This window comes from Adiantum capillus-veneris, chromosome 13 (assembly GCF_014529385.1).
Source record: "Adiantum capillus-veneris isolate H3 chromosome 13, ASM1452938v2, whole genome shotgun sequence".
Taxonomy (NCBI): Eukaryota; Viridiplantae; Streptophyta; class Polypodiopsida; order Polypodiales; family Pteridaceae; genus Adiantum; species Adiantum capillus-veneris.
The window spans coordinates 19,621,741-19,636,783 of record NC_140943.1 but is presented as its reverse complement, the minus strand read 5'-3'; the positions used below and the strand labels follow the sequence as shown (position 1 = coordinate 19,636,783).

The window sequence follows — 15,043 nt, the reverse complement described above, 5'->3', positions numbered from 1 at the left end:
CTTCAAAGAATCTTAGCGTGCATTTCTCTGCTCTTTTTCTCATCATGGCAGCGGAGCTGCACGACATCCACCCCCTCTGAACCTGCACAGCCTCCAGTCTATGCCAATAGCACTTCAATATGCATCGGATACAGGTACCTTAAGCTCCTTACCCATCATCAGATTCACGCACTGGTAAACATATGAAAAAAAAGTGAAAGAAGGCTTATACCCTATCATCAATTGTGTAGCTTAATCATTAGGTAGCTGCCCATCAAAATTCTCTGAACTGTATCTGCCATATCTTCAGAGCATTCAATCATGGATAACATGTTTAGTGAAACCCGCCAGACTCAAGTGCTTTAGTTAATGATGCACACGGCTTGACCATTAAGCTCTCCTTAAGTAACACTGTCAAGCTCAAGTATGCCTTAATCTATCTGCACACGGAATGGCCGTCAAGTCCTTTACTTCAAGTTCTGTTAGCAGAACCAACTCAATAGATGTGAAGATACTTCATCAATTGTCCAAAGAAGTCCACTGGATGCCAGCCATGTGATCTTATTGAACGCATAACCAAAATTGTTCTGACTCAGCATAAATCTAGAAAACAAAAACCTTGTACCATGCAACCTGCTACATCAGATAGCTGGTACTCTTCAAATCTGCAAATGGCACTTTAGTAGCCCCCCGGGATCAAACGGGAAACCAATCAATTGCCCCACTGTGAGCATTCCTTTAAAAATTTGCACCATCCTCCAGGATCATAGGGAATATAAAGTAACTGACAGCTATCATAGCTAGCATGATAACCTCCTGGGTCATAAGGTAGTGGATGATCATATTTCAAGTATATTGCATCTCCACAAACTTTCTCATAGCATAGGAGCAAAAAGTCCCATATTCCCATCATAATAGAACCTATAGGCAAAATGAATTCAGTCGCTATGGTTTTCAAAATATCAATCTGCATCAGTGAGTCATTGAATGTCATCACTTCATTTGATACCACAAATGCTGCATGGTTGGCTTCTGTAATAGGCTCAAACTCCTCTAGAGCCTCATCCAAAAGCATCATAAGCTCTTCATCATATGTTGTAGGATGTTCTTCACTACTTTTGTCACAAGGAACTCAAAATTCCTCTAGCGCATCGTCAAGCAGATGCATAAGCTCCATATCTTCCTCCTTGGAAGAACCACCTAGTTTCTGAGTCTTATCACAGGAAACCTCATCGCTTGTTTCATACATAGGCATGAATTGTTCTGGCAGCCTCACACTCCCATTCAAATATCTTTCCACTTCGATAGCACAAGTCTCAGCATGCATTACAAAGATAGCATCAATTTCTTTTTCCATAGCATCATCATAGCAAACCCTGTAACCTATAGCAGTCATAGAACGATCATCATCCATCACCCCCTCTGAATATGCATCTCCATAATCATAATCTTTGTCTTGGTTCACATCAAATACATATGGTTGAGCATCAAATACATCTACATCATCACCAGTGTCCTGAAATGCAGCCATAGACATGAAACCCTCTTGTATAGCATCATCCAAAATAATTTCTTTTGCACGTAATGCTGCATAAGCATTCTCTTCATATTCTATACCCAAAGAGCACTCCAAATGGGCATCCACATCACATATTGACTCTGACAAACATGTTTCTTGATCACTGCTAGCAGCTATGCTTGTATGCAAACCATGTAGTACTGGCTCTGAGAAACCTGCTTCCTCATTTATGTCACTTTGAGAGGATATGACTGCTTGCTTAGCATCCATAGAGTCATATCTGCTTTGGAATAAATAAGACAATCCCAATCGAGCATAAACAGTATCTACTATGAAAGCATCATCTGCATGCAATAATGTCTCGTTTTCCAGAAGACATGCATCAATAACAGATTTTAGCTTAGCATTTTCTTTGGCTTTACTTCTTGCAGAAATATGCTCCCAGAATTCATCATAGTTGAGGATCTGCATCTGATCCCCTTCACCTTTACTGAAGACAACCTTACTTTGTTCAGTAATCTCCTTTATTTCCCAATATAGAATCCTTGAGCTTTCATAAATGAATTCCTTTGCAAAATACTCCCACCGTGTGGGATATTCTTCTGCCAGTTCTTGAACCTGCTTTTTAAAATCCGAGTTTACAACCTCGTCAAAAGCTGCAATCATCCGATCTTCTGGAACATTTCAGCTCTTCATCTCAGCTTCATAACATGCAATAAAACCTTCTGGATCATATCCCTGAAAATTATAATACTGCTCCCGAACAGCATCAAGTGCTAGCTCTACAGCATCATCAATCTGCTTCTTTATCTGCATGGCTTTCGCTTCCTGCAGACATCCCTGAACTAATTCCATTATTTTTGGCAAATCTGCAACTGGTAGATTTTTATCAAATCCGTTGGCATTGAAATCTTCAACAAATTGCTTTAACTGCTCTGGCATCTCCATCTTTACCTCCCACCTCGGCTCGTTTCGCGTCGGGTTCACCAAAGATGTCGGGGGATATGTGTTCTCTAGGAGAGCTGGGCAGGCGCCGGGACTCTGGCTGTGGGAGGTGTGAAAGAGAGAGAACAAGAGACAATGACAGCTTTGCCAATCATCGCAATCATCAATTAATTGATTATTAACTTGAGTACAACTTAGTCCTTACGCCAAGGCGGGCTGTTAACAACACCGTCACTTGGATCATCTGCTAACTAGGAGTTTAGGCTCCCGCTTTACAGAATTAACCGGGCCGTTAACAACACCGGACTTAAAAGAATGTTAATTCAATCTCTATATGATGACGGTTGTGGAAATGTCCTCCTATCGCTTTATACTGTCTTTGAATTATCTGCTTCAATTACCTTGCGTATTCTGCAAGTTTCAATTGAGTTCACTGCCTGGATCATCAAGTTTCAGTAGTTATCAATTATCATGCTGTGTGCACTTGCACTACCTTATCTACCATTCATGAGCCTCAACTTCTCCTTTACTCAACTTGCTCTGATTCCCTTAACCCTTGCTTATTTGCCTCGACTTACCCCCTTGGTTGCTTCAACCAAGCTCGCCCTTCCTTGTTTGCTTCGGTTGCTAAGCCCTTTCTTAAGCTGAAAGAGAGAAAGAGCTCGTCTTCTATCATCTCCTCCCTTATTATCTCCTCTTCTTGCTTCGTTGATAGCCTTCTTGAGCTCCCTCGCCTTCGAGCTCCCTTTGTTTTTGCTTGCTATGCTTGCCTCCTCCAAGCTTTCTTCGCTTGCCTCAAGCTCTTCTTCTCCTTGGTTCTCCTCCTAGTTCTCGTTGGCTTGCCTTCTTCTAATGCCAAAGCCCAATGAAGAGAGAGAGCACACTGTCTCTCCAAGCTAAGAGAGAGAGAGAGAGAGAGAGAGAGAGAGAGAGAGAGAGAGAGAGAGAGAGAGAGAGAGAGAGAGAGAGAGAGAGAGAGAGAGAAGAGTCTCTCCTTTTCTTCGTTTCTTGCTTGCCTCGAATCCTTGCCTTTGTTCAAGCTTTTCCCTCTTCACTCGTTGGCTTGCCATACACCCTTGCCCTCGTTGGCCTTTCCTTCCTTCGTTAACTTCCCAAAAAAAATGCAAAAGAGACCACATAACACCCTAATAATAGCGTGCCTTTCATATGTAGTGGCGTCGGGCGCTAATGACGTGGCGCAGGAGTCAGCCTTATGACGTGGCAGATGGGATTTCGGGCTCCGCCAAACTCGTCGCAACTGGTGCCGAACGGGAGCGCGTGGCATCCCGGTCCTTTTTCGCCAAACTCGTCGCAACTCGTCGCAACTGGTGCCGAACGGGAGCGCGTGGCATCCCTGTCCTTTTTCGCTTCTATGGCGAGGGCGACTAAGCGCTTCCTAAGACTGCGCGAGTCCATCTTCCCTGCGCAGTCTCTCGCTGCTGGCTGCTCGACGCCATTTTTCCCCTTTGCTTGGCTTTTCCCCCTTTTTAATTAGGGTCCCTTTAATTTGAATGGGCGGCCCATTGTAATGGCCCTTGGGCGGCCTTCCTTTGGTTGCCTTTGGGCGGCCATAGGTTGAGGCCTTTAGGCTTAAGTAGGCGGGCAAAGCTTCATTGTCCATTTGATTGTCTTGGGAGGCCATTGGGCGGCCTTATGAAGGGCATCACATTTGTCATGCATATCAGCACTTCCTTGTTGGTTATATCCCGCAGTCAATGCATTCCGAGAGGTCACATTCGAACATGAAGCTCTTCAAGCACTTTTTATACTTAATGAGACGTACACCACATTTGATGTACATGTGGCTGCTATCAATTTTGGACAAGATTCTCCTCGAGTCACTTACTTTGCTGCACTCCAAATCCCGAGCGAGAGCCAAAATCTCCCAGATGGCACTCCGTACGAGTCGACCGGAGGGGTACGAAACTGGCCCCCGGTGAATCTTTAAAGGCTAATATCTTGGCAACCGAAACTCCGATCACTGATCTGAAAAGACTGATGCGCTCCACAAAGTGAGCACTTCAGGCCCGTGCATTCATTTCAATTCTGTCACCTTAGTTGCAGTTGCCCAATCCGGTACGGATCTGCAATCGACTCAAACTTCAATATGCCATAACTTCTTCACCGTAGCTCGAATCGACGAGCCGTAAAGACATGCCGGTAGAGCACTTCAAGCACTACAGTTCTAGATAATAATCTCTCATCTGTGGTTACTGTAAGCATACTCATTTTTGGCATCATTAAGGCATCAATTGGCCCTTTAAAGCCGCATCTGCCATACATTAATCATTAAGCTTGACCTGTTATCAAGCCCTGATCAGTGCTCACTTAATGTGTAAGCTTCAAAGAAGCTTAGCTTGCATTTCTCTACTCTTTTTCTCACCATGGCAGCGGAGCTGCACGACATCGTATGACTACTGTGCGTTTTCTATGTGCATTGGCAGCTCATTTTGGTTGGGATGTACATCAATTAGACATTGTTACTGCTTTCTTGAATGGTGACTGTAGAGGGCTGAGACAGTTTCACTATGTGGGAACCGGCTCCTGTAAGACAGGCAGTGAATCAGTCAGTAATTACTACGGTAATTACCATGGTAAACCCAAGGCATATAAATACGGGCCCATTACATTGTAATCGGGTTGGCATTTGTTGGCAATTGTACTCGGGTTGGAAATCATTGGCAGTTGTTGTCGGCTGTACTCTGTCATCCTTTTGTTCATAAGCCACATCATCTTCATTGTAATCCTTCATCTGTAATTCCAATTACAGTAGTGCAGTATATTCCAGTGATACCTACTCTGTACTCAATTACTCTGAATCTAAATCTGAATTTGAATCTGAATCTGAATCTGAATCTGAATCTGAATCTGAATATCATTCTCAGTACTTAGTCTGGTTCTTATTCCGTTAGATGTATTCCAGTTCAGTTTCTGTTCCTTTGTCCAGTCTACTGTCTGAACTAATACATTACCAGTAGCTAAAAGCTTCTAACACTGGAATTAGCTATCTCAAGAGATCAGCTCCAATTCCATTTTGGTGATCACAGTGGCTAGAGCTGAAGCTCGTTGACTGGAACACTCTTCTCGTAGTTGGAAGTTCTCACCTACAGCAATGGCACCCAAAACCAGTCGTGGCCGGAAATCAACCATCCATGTTGATCCTATTCCTAAGGAGTTGGGAAGAGAATCTGACCCTAAGCAAGAGAGGGTGACTGACACTGAGGCTCATGAGGAGCATAGTCAGGCTGATGAGACGCAGGACTCACAGCATTCCAGTCACTCTAGACGTAGACGGGCAGAAAGGGAAGCACGAAAGGCCAAAAGTTCTTGGTACAGGCAGGGGGATGAGGGTACCAAGGTAGTAAAGGCAGTCGCCACACTTCCAGTAGACAGGCCAGAGAGGACACTGACACAGAGACAAAAACAGATATTGATTGGGATGCAGATACTGACAATTGAAAAAAGACTCTAAAGCACCATCTAGACTCTAAGAAGAGAAGCGGTAGGACCAGCGGTAATCGGCATGATTACACATCCTCACTGAAAATCTCTTTTTCATTATTCAAAGGGGGCAAGAAGGATGATCTGGATGTTCAAATCCAGGCTTTTGAGCAGTATACAGACCTGAAGAATATTGATGAGGATGATTGGGATAAATACTTTTCGCAAACCTTGAAGGAGGCAGCGAGAAAGTGGTACTACCATTACCCCGCTTGTCAGCTTAGATCCTATAATAAACTACTTAAAGCCTTCAGACTGGAGTATTCCGACAACAGAGGTGATGAAGATATTCTTTGTGAACTAGATAAGATCAAGCAGAGGAATCTGTCAGTCCGAAGCTATGTGGAGAAAATCAAGGAGCTGACAAGGCAGTTGCAGGAACCGCCTTCTGAAAAGCAACTGCATGCATGCTTCCTGAATGGCTTTCGTAGCAAGAAGTGTCGAGAGCAGGAGGTACTAGCACCAAAAAATAAATTCAATGATCTGGTACAGCGAGCACTGAAGCTGGAACAACAGGACAAGAAGGAAAAGAGCCATAAGAAGAGAAGATCTAGTAGCAGTAGTTCTTCTACTGAGAACTCTGATTTCAGTGAAGTTTCCAGCAGCTCTGAAAGCAGCTCCAACGAGAGGTCCAAGGATAAGTCAAAAAAAGGATCCTGGACTAAGAAGATTGAAGAGATGGCTAGGCAGATTGATGAGATTAGCCATACCAGACAACCAGTGTGGAAAATGGAGACTTGGTGTTCAAAATGCAAATCCAAGGACCATGTTTCCAACGAGTGCCCACAGTGTACTTACTGTAAGGCCTTTGGCCATTTATGGAATAATTGTGGTATTAGGATTCATCATTTCAAGAAGGGCAAAGACCTGTCAGTAGTAGCATATACTGAACCAGTAAGAGTGGAAACCGACAAAGCCTCTCAGGAGGAGAAACCAGGTACCGGTGGTACTGGTCCAGGGCGTGGCAGATACCAAGCAGGTACTGGCCGAGGTCCAGGGCGTGGTAACTTTCAGAGCCAGAGTTTGAATTGCTATACTTGTGGAAAGTATGGGCATTTCACGGCTCAATGTCCAGACACACCTGCACCTGCTGCTACTGAGGCAAAGGCACCAGAGCCAATTTCAGTACGGGCAGTAACACGGAGCAAAGGTGTGGTAATTGAAGAAATTCCGGATACTCCAAAAAAACTAGTCACTACTGAAAGCAGCAAATGGGCTCAGCAGAGAGAGGTATGGAAGGCCAAGGGTAAAGAGGAGGTGGTAGATGAATGGCGGGAGCAGAGAGAACTAGTGGCAAAAATCACGGAGGATTTAGCCAAGAAACTGCTAGAGCAGCCAGAAAGTTCTAAAGCCCGAGTCATTCAGAAGATACCAGCCCAATCTACTGAGAAAGATCAGTCAAAGCCTGGCATACCTGAGACCATGCTAGCTGCGGTACAAGGAATGATTGGAGAATTGGGAGTTGATAGAAGAACTGAAAGCACTGCAAGGGAGGAATGGCATTGTGAAGATACGACCAGTTCTTCGAGCTCTGACAACCAGACTGATCAGGAGAAGGAAGAAATCCATGTTAAGATCTGTGATAGAATTCAGAAGCTTACTGTGGAGTGGAAGATATCAGAAGAGCCTTGCCTGAAGAGGCAAAATTCATCAGACAACAAAGGAAAGCTGAAGCAGAGGCCAGAATAGTTGATCTGATGGCTTTCCAAGATGATGAAGTACCGCTCATTCAGGTGGTACAAGGTTCGGAAGCAATGGGAACCCCTTTCAAGTGTCATCTTGGATGGAGGAGCAGGAGTCAATATCATGGGAGTACATCTCCAGCAGAGGATGGGCATCACAAATCTAAAGCTAGCACCATTTAAATTGAGAATGGCAGATCACAGAGTAGTACAAGCTACTGGCATGATTGAAAGTATGCAGATAAGAGTAGGCAAGGAAAAATTTAAAGCCAGCTTCCTAGTTCTTGATTACAAGGTTCGGAAGCAATGGGAACCACTTTCAAGTGTCATCTTGGATGGAGGAGCAAGAGTCAATATCATGGGAGTACATCTCCAGCAGAGGGTGGGCATCACAAATCTAAAGCCAACACCATTTAAAGTGAGAATGGCAGATCACAGACTAGTACAAGCTATTGGCATGATTGAAAATATGCAGATAAGAGTAGGCAAGGAAAAATTTAAAGCCAACTTCCTAGTTCTTGATGTGCAAGGGGCATATGGGATGCTTCTAGGGTGCACATGGTTGAGAACAACACATGTTGTTCACGACTCTGCAAATCAAACCCTAACCATACAAGGGGCTAGCAGCAAAAATTAGATCTAGACGAACAATACTAGGAGATGGAGAAAAGAGCTGAGGCCTAAGGAATTATGCCAGAAGTACAAGGCAAAGAAGATTTAACGAATGTTAGCAGCTCTGAACATATTTCCTCTAGCAAAAATTGACTTGAATGCGGTTTTACTGAACAAAGAGCAGGCCGACAAGCAGAAAAAGAAATTCCCCGATCAGTTTAATGAAATCAATACAGGATAAAGATCAGTTCAGTTAATTGGGAGGCTGGAGGAATGAGATGAAACTGGCATGGCAGAGGAGCCAGTGTATTCTGAAGAGCACACAGTGAATCAGAATGCTGATTCAGAACTTAATGGGCCATCTTGGGATTATGCTGAGGATCGACCAAGAGAAAAGGAGGTGGGCCTAATTGGTTGCTTCTAGACAACCAAAAAGTTGAAGAATGGAACCTAGGCTCTGAGGATAGTCCTAGGATGATCAAGGTTAATAAGCATCGCAATCCTACAATGAAGGAAAAGGCACGCAGGGTGTTCTAGAACTACAAAGACGTATTTGCCTGGGAACACACATACCTGAAAGGGGTGGATCCCAAAGTATGCCAGCACAGGATACCGTTGAAGCCAGATGCTTGGCCAGTAAGACTGCAAAGATACCGAATGAACCCCAACTATGCTAAGAAAGTCAAGGAGGAGATTGACAATCTTCTCAAGGCTAGGTTCATCACAGAAGTGGCCAGTAGCGATTGGTTGTTTCCCATAGTAGTAGTTCCCAAGAAGAATGGGAAATTGAGAGTCTGTGTTGACTATAGGAAACTCAACGCCCAAACTATCAAAGATCCATTCCCATTTCCTTTTACTGACATGTTGCTTGATGAGATTTCAGGATACGAAATGTATAGTTTTATGGACGGTTATAGTGGCTATAACCAATTACAGATCGCTCCTGAGGATAGAGCGAAGACCACTTTCACCACAGAGTGAGGAGCTTTCATGTATCTGGTGATGCCTTTTGGCCTGTGCAATGCACCGACTACTTTTCAACGGTGTATGATGGAAATGTTCAATGAGTTTCTTCATCGTTTCCTCACCATATTCATGGATGATTTTACTGTATATTAAGATGAGAAACAACACTTACTATTCATAGAAATGGTTTTCAAACGTTGTCAGGAAAAGTGGATTTGTCTGAATCCATTTAAATCCGTTTTTCTAGTCTGGAAGGGACAGCTATTGGGACATGTAGTATCCCGCAACGGAATAGAAATGGCCAACGACAAAATCCACTATGTTCACCAAGCTAAAGCGCCCAGAAATGCATCTGAGTTAATCTCTTTCTTGGGTTATATTAATTTCTACAGAAGGTTTGTGCATAAGTTTGCCTCTCAAGCAGTACCATTATATGAGCTCACAAAGAAGGCCAGTAAGTTCAATTAGGCTGCTGAGTGTGAGGAAAGCTTTCAGAACTTGAAAAAGGCCATTATCAGTAAACCAGTCCTCAGACAACCAAACTGGGATGTTATTTTCCATGTACATGTGGATGCTTCAAGACTGGCAATGGGGGCGATATTGGCTTAGCCAGATGGAAGGACTGATTATCCTGTTTATTTTGACAGTCGCAGACTCAGTCAGGCTGACCAAGGATATACGACCACTGAATGAGAAGCCCTAGGAATGGTTTTCAGTGCTACAAAGTTTAGGCATTACCTGCTAGGCAGACTATTTTATTTCTATGTGGATCAGCAGGCTCTTTTGTTCCTGATTAATAAAATTATTATTCAAGGCAGGCTAATACGGTGGATGATGTTCCTCATGGAGTTTGAATTTCGAATTTTTGATAAGCCTAGCAAGAATCACTATGGAGCTGATTTTCTATCCAGAAGTACAAAGGGTTATTCAAAAGCATCCTTGAGGGACGAACCAGTGGATGCTGAATTATTTAAGTTGGAAGCAGGAGAATCAGTTGACCCTGAATGGTATGATGTTTATCAGTTTCTTTCTCGCGGTGCTTTCCCAGATGACTGGAAGCAGAACCAGAAGAAGGCTTTGGTTATCAAGAGCTTGAAGTTTACCATCATCGAGGGTTCACTCTATCGATTAGGTGTTGATGGTATTCTTCGGCATTGTGTGCCTATGGAAGGGAGAATGCAAGTCATCTCAAAGGCACATAATGGCGAATTTGGTGGAAATTTTTCCAATGAGGTTACCTACAAGAAGATTCTGCAAGCTGGTTTATGGTGGCAAACATTGATAGCTGATGTTAGAAGTTTTTGCAAAACTTGTGATATATGCCAAAGAATGGGTAGACCTACAGTTGCAGACATGACTCCTTTAACGCCAGTACAACCACTGGGTGTTTTCATGAAATGGGGCTTGGATTTTATGGGACCTTTTAAGAAGGTTACCCCCATGAAGAACAAGTACATAGTGATGGCTACTTGTTATGTCACTAAGTGGGTTGAAGCTAAGGCTCTTCTTGACAACACAGCCAAGTCAACTGCAAGGTTTCTATTTGAGAATATTTTCTATCGCTATGGATGTCCTGTAGAAATTGTGTTGGACCAAGGGACACATTTTATCAATGACACCATGGAGATTCTACTGGATATGCTTTCAATCAAGCATCAGAAATCTACCCCTTATTATCCCAGATGCAATGGACAGGCTGAAAGTAGTAACAAGACAATTAAGACTATTCTCACTAAGGTTGTGCAAAAGAAGCCAGACTAGTGGGATTTGAAGCTCCAGACTGCTTTATGGGCGTATAGGACAGCTTACAAGGTCACTACAGGGTTGACACCATTCAGAATGGTGTATGGCACTGAAGCTGTGGTTCCTATGGAGTTTGTTATCCCAAGTCTGAGAATGGCTGTGAAATATGGGTTAGACTTCAACCACAATCTGAAAAAATGCCTGGATGAGCTTATGCAATTAGATGAACTCTAGCAATGGGCTATGCTGGAACAAGAGATTGTTCAACAACAAAGGAAGCACTGGCATGATCGCAGAATTAAGGTCCGGGAATTTCAGAAAGGGGATCTGGTGCTCCTCTATTAGTCTAGATTGGGTACTAAGAAGCCAAACTTGAAGCTTGCCTGGGCAGGACCATTTGAAGTAGACTGGGTTTTCTCTAATGGCACGGTAAGATTGAGAGATTATCTGGATTACTACTGCCAGGGGTGTATAATGGCACGAAGATCAAGCTCTACTATTCTGAAGCTAGAGAGCTTGGCCAGGAACAGGGTACTAGGGAGCTGGGAACTGAAGATCAAGAGATACAAGAATAAGACATTTTTGGGCTTTTTCATGTGCAGCGAGTTTCAGTTTCAGAATCAGTGCCAGTGGGACCAGGCTAGACGAGTAACAGGACCGGTACCAGTGTGATCAAGCCAGACTGCGGCCCAACCCAGTATCAGTGGGAACACAGTTATCAATTTTTAAGCACCCAATGGTCAGATGGTACTCCAGTAGTAATCATTTCAAGGATGGGTAGAAGTCTTGTCCAATGCATGTCTGCCACGACAGCAGCAACACACAAAAGTCTAGGAACGACAAGTGGTGGAGCTTTTATGGCGCGAATACGTATAATAGTAAGGAGAGTCGGAATTTTTCCTCACAAATCTCCTACGCGACGATTCCCTCCTGTTGTCCATTTGCCATCGCCAAGCTCTAGGGTATCTTTGCTACAGTCTCAAAGTTCGTCTTTTGAGGAGATAGTGGACTGTCGTTTAGCTTTGCCAGCAACACCTGGGTATGGCTTTGAAGCATCAAGTAAGTCTTCCTCTTCCTCACCTGTTCTGTCATCTTCATAGTGTATGGGTAGGAGGAAAATTTCAGAAAAGATGCAGGAATCTCTCAATGAAACCCAAGCTATTGTCACTGCTGCAAAGGCAAGCCTTCCCCTAATCCCTTACAACAAGATTCAGCGTTACGTGTTCACTGACCAAGCTATGGCTTTGCTACAATTGTGGGATTTATGTGTGGTTTTGCAAGCCACAAGAACTGATTTTGACATAGCCATCATCAAGCAGGTTCTCGATTCTTTTAATGCTGAAGATGGCAGTGCGATGGTATATGGCAAAAAGGTGTCTGTCACACCAGACAACATAGATTTTGCATTTCGTATGCCAAATGAGCCCAAGCCATCTGTGGCAACTCCACAGCAGATCAGCACAGTCTTGAAGGAGGATGGTGCTACCAAGCGAAAAAGAAAAGCCAGTGGTCAAGAGATTCCAGGGGCCACACTGGAAGCTTCCGCTGCTTATAGGTTTGTAGCTGAAGATGTCAGTCTTAAGAATAATCCAACATATGTGTCAAAGAAGGTTTTCGCTATGCTGCTAGCAAAGACATTGGATTCAAAGGTTTCTATCAACCTTTGTCAGATCTTGTCCCATAATGTGCTTCAACAAACTGCCAAGTTGAAATCCCAGAGTGTATTTAAAGCTTGGTATGTTTGGCAATTTTTATATTGGGCAACTGCTCCAGATGCTCATGACTAGGTAAGAATGGCTTGGAGTGAGAAGCCATTTCCAGTGTCTAAAAATATTGATTTGTCTTCGGATGAAGAAGCCATGGACAGTCAGACCACTCCGACTGGACTGAAAAGGAAGGCTACCCAAGATGAATCTGGCAGCTCAAAGAAACCGAGGACGACACTGACGAAGAGCAGTGCTTTTCTGAAGCAGATAGAGAGTCAAGTCAAGACATTGACTACTGGAAAAACTCTAGTCAGCCAGGCTGACAAACAACCTGCTCAGACCACTGAAGTCAACCAGTCAGTAGGACAGATTATAGTCAGTACTGGTACTGGCAAAGATCAGGCAAAAGCGACTACCTCTGAAAAGTCAGCAGAATAGTTAGATAAGGGCAAAGGTCCAGCATCTCCAACCCTACTGGGTGGTGTCTCTATCCCGAATCTCTACACCTGATGAAGAAGGACAGGTTGCAACAGTTGCAGACCCATCCACTTAAAGGGCGTCTCTTTCTACAAAACTCTGATTATGCTCCTTTACCCTATATGGCTCATGTTACAATATATGAGCCCACTGATTCTGAACCAACAACAGTCAATGATGGATGTTCAGTCCTCATCCAGTCCTTATGAACACTATGGTAAACTGTATGGGATAGATGTTGGACGTTGCAGGGTTAGAAGATGAACTGAATAAAGTTAAAGCTGAATTGAAGGGAGCTGAAGGCCAGATTGAGAAGCTGAAGGAAGCAAGAGAAAACCAGAATCTACACCACAAGCTACTTGAAGCTCATTGAGAGAGTTCCATTAAGCTACTGGAAAGTAAGCTAGCTAGGGCAGAGTCTTCTATGCAGATTATGAAGGAAGAAAAGGATGAAGCACAGAGAGTTACAGATCGGTTTGAAACAATGCTAAGAATGAACAGAGTTGACTTCAACTCCTTGATGCTTCGTCATAAAGCTCTGAAGACTACCCTCACTGAAAGATATATTTATAATAATTTGGCTGAGATTTTAAATCCATCAGGCAATGTTGTCTTTGATCTTGAGAATTTGAAGCCTCTTATGGAGACCATGCAGAGTGACTTGCAGGACAAAGTTGCTGAATATAATAATGCTCTGGAAAATCAAGCCATTGTGGATTATATTGAACAGTAGCATTCCCTTGAAGAAGCAAAAGAAGATAAGGAAGAAGAGGCTGATAAGGAGGAGGATGACCAAGACGAAGGGCATACTAATGATGATGATGATGCCTCTCCTCCATCTCCACCTCGAGGACCTGGTACTGGCGGCAGTCAGTCTCATAGGCAAACCAACCAGAATAGTATGAAGGGCAGAAGTCAGGCCATTAGAATCTAGAAGAACAACGACCCAGTAACACTGGGAATCCACCAGCAAACTAGTCCCAACACAATAGGGAGGATAAAGGGAAAAGTAAAGTTATGGCTAAGGGACCAGCAGCTGATGAGCAGAATTCATTACAACTTATCACACTAAATAGGAGATTGAGACATCAGCAGGCTCCCATAACCAGGCAATATTTGGAGGATGATGATCTCCTATCTGATCTGGAACGCTTTCAGCGACTGTATGTCGGAGCCAGGGAAATGGTGGAGCACTGGAAATCAGTTGCTTTTCATGGTCAAGAGACCTGCCATTTACCTACACATCCCAGCCCAGTCCAACTATGCTGAAAAGGGTATCTGAATGGATTATCACTGCTGAAGAGAGAGTGACCAATCCACACTGGCAACAACAGTCTACTGTAGATTATCGATCTTTGGCTATAGAATTAGAACTTCTGCTGGGAAACAAGCCAACCTACAAATGTATGAAGGATGTCAGAAATCAGTTGAAAGAGGTTTTGGTGCAAATGCAAATTGCTAGAGGAGTCTTGGATCAAAGGGTGTGGTCCATTCTTGAAGATCAGACGGCCACCAGTAAAGGACCTCAGACTAGAATGTCAGTTGGAGAATAGGCAACTACTCTCCAGAAACTGTTTCATCTGGTGAGCGTAACTAGAAAAATGATGCAGCAAGAGAACCAGGCTGTTCTCAACTTCTTAGAATTTGTGCCTGATTCCCCAGTTCTTTTATATGCTTTACCACCAAGAGAGACAAAATTGCCAAGATGTTTTCCAACATTTTACCCTCAACATCCAGAACCAGTCGATCGCCTTACATATTTCAAGATTATTGATGATCTCCAGGATTGGTATGAGCGATCGACTGTGGAATGGAAAACTTGGCAAACACTGTTCAATGATGCTCTCCAACTAAATGATATTCAGGAGCTGAAACAGGAGGTGCAGAGGATCAGGCTGTGTATGGGTCAGTGG

At 43.6% G+C, this 15,043-nt stretch overlaps 1 pseudogene; it reads right to left on the bottom strand.

Moving 5' to 3' along the window:
* Nucleotides 1–691: 691 nt before the first annotated feature.
* LOC147443672 (uncharacterized) lies at nucleotides 692–1,768 on the bottom strand (annotated as a pseudogene).
* Nucleotides 1,769–15,043: the final 13,275 nt, after the last annotated feature.